Below are 2,509 nucleotides of genomic sequence, written 5' to 3' on the forward strand. Positions count from 1 at the left end.
TGATGTTGACTGGGTTTAATACCGAGCTGCCCGCTACACGTTGAGGTCTGATGGTGAATTCACAGGCTCGAGTTTGGGCGGTGGTTCGTTACTTTCATAAATCCTCAGCCTCGGCCATTATCCAGTCAATGACCTGCTCGAGTTTCACTTCAAGTGTTTTACGGCTCACAGTCAACCGATTAACTGTTCTTTGCAGCAGGATTTGAAGAACAATTCTGCATCAGATGCTTGGCTTTTTCAAAAGAACCTCTTCAGCGATGGTTGCAGATATGAAAAACTGCAGACATCTCCAGAACTATCTGGGATTATGCCGGAAGATGTCACCGCAGATGAACTTCTGAGGAGAAGTCCACATCCAGATAAGTCCTCCTCAACAGAGCGTGAAGTTCGTTTCCTCATTTGAGGAAAATGCACAGCCAATCAGGACAGAGAAACCGGCTGCCTGATTGTAGGACAAAGAGAAGAATAAAAGGGCACTTTGTAAAAGAAATTAGGCTGCCTCATTCTGCTACTCTAGTCTTCATGTAGAGGCAGATCAGCAAATGAGTCTCGCTCCTCAGTCTGTCGTTAGGAGTCCCAGTCGCTGTCCTCACCACCGTACATGTCTGGCTAGCTTCCTGAAGCGTGGCCCCCACTCGCTGAGGTAGTTATAGTCCTGATCCCCTTCAGAGACATGGACCCCAGCGAGCTGAGTGACTCGGCCACCGATCGTTACCTTCGTACGCGTAGGTGGCCAGTGAGTCGTAAGGAGGAGCCGTGGGGTTGCCGTCGTTATCCAGCACACGCTGGTTGATAAAGTCCCGTACGTCTGCGTTCTCTCGGGGATGGCGCCATGGTCCTGCGAAGTGGCGGCGGAGGGTAGAGTGACTCAGAGGCAGGATGTCCCGCCGCAGTTTGCCCTCCTCCATTACATCCGGATGGCGAAGAGCTCCAATGTCAAAGGCCTGTGTGTCCTCCTCGCCACCACCCTCGTCATTGTAGCTGACCACATTGTCCCTCACGTCCTCCTTGGAGATGATCAGGGCTCTTTCTTCTTCTTCTGACGTTTCATGGCAGCAAACAACACCACGATCACTACAGAACAAGATAGGAAAAATTACATTTTTGGTTATTAGTGATGCACCAGAAATACCTTGGCAAAATATGGTAGCATTTTATTTTACAGTCCTGTTCCTCATGTACATACTATGTACTTATTATACTAATTACAATAACTATGTAATAACTAGGTACTAACCCTGAACCTACCCCTAAAACTAACCCTACCCCATGTAGTTACCTTGTGTTACCAGAACTTTATTTTAGATAAATACTATGTAAGTACACTATAAGTACATGTTAGTACACGTACTGTAAAATAAAGTGCAACCTAAATATTATATATACTTATATATTTATTAAAAGTTTTGCATTTGGCATCAGAATATTGTGTATATAAATATATAAATTAATGCTTATATGCAGTAATGACACATTCAATTGACCAAAATGACAGAACATTTGGTAGCACTTTATTTTACAGTCCTATTCCTGATGTACATACTATGTACTTATTATAGTAATTACATAACTATGTAATAACTAGGTACTAACCCTGAACCTACCCCTAAACCTAACCCTGAACCTACCCCTAAACCTAACCCTAACCCACCCCATGTATTTACCTTGTATTACCAGAACTTTCTTAGAAATACACTGTAAGTACACTATAAGTACATGTTATAACACGTACTGTAAAATAAAGTGCAACCGAACATTTATAATGTTACAAAATATTTATATTAATTAAATGCAGTTCTGAATTTCTATTTATCAAATAATTATGAAAAAACAAACAAACACGTTATTAAATCTAAGTTAAGTCATAAACTCAGATGTGATATTCCTGTTTTGTTGAATTAAATCAAAACTGGATTAATGTGAGTTTAATTGAAATCTAGCCCTTGTTACCACGTTTCCTGATTAAATAACCAACCAGCGAGTTTTATCAGTTCAGCCATCTGAGGCATGTCAGAAACAGTTTTTCTTTGTTTTCTTTTTTCCACATAATTGTTAATTATTTTGCATGCAGATCAGGCGTACACACTTCAGACCACTGGAATCGTAATTAATCAAATGGCAGCGCAGACAAAAGCGCTAACTGACAAGAAGACAGGTGGGAAAATGAACTGTAAAGTCTCACTAACAAATGGCTTGAAAGATGAACAGTCAGATTCACAGCAGACAGACGGATGGAGGAAGTGGCCATCAGACAGATGATGTAGAAGTGTTCTGACTGTTAAAGTCAAAAAGAGAGCAGTGAAGGCGACTTACGGAGCAGGATGAGGAGGCAGAGCAGGATGGCCACGAGCGCCCCTGTGCTGAGCCCCGCGGAGCTTGTCAGAGCCTCTGCATTGCACATCACCATGTTGCCGTCTCGGTTGCACGTGCACACCCGAATTGTGAGCGTGCCGTTGCTGGTCTGCCTGGGATCGTGTCCATCTGAGATTACCACAGAAATTAGATGGTG

At 42.7% G+C, this 2,509-nt stretch overlaps 1 pseudogene; it reads right to left on the bottom strand.

Annotated features, from left to right (window-relative positions):
- Positions 1-567: 567 nt before the first annotated feature.
- On the bottom strand, positions 568-2,446 carry LOC113078172 (cadherin-6-like; annotated as a pseudogene).
- Positions 2,447-2,509: the final 63 nt, after the last annotated feature.

The sequence above is a fragment of the Carassius auratus genome, unplaced genomic scaffold, assembly GCF_003368295.1.
Source record: "Carassius auratus strain Wakin unplaced genomic scaffold, ASM336829v1 scaf_tig00024481, whole genome shotgun sequence".
Taxonomy (NCBI): domain Eukaryota; kingdom Metazoa; phylum Chordata; class Actinopteri; order Cypriniformes; family Cyprinidae; genus Carassius; species Carassius auratus.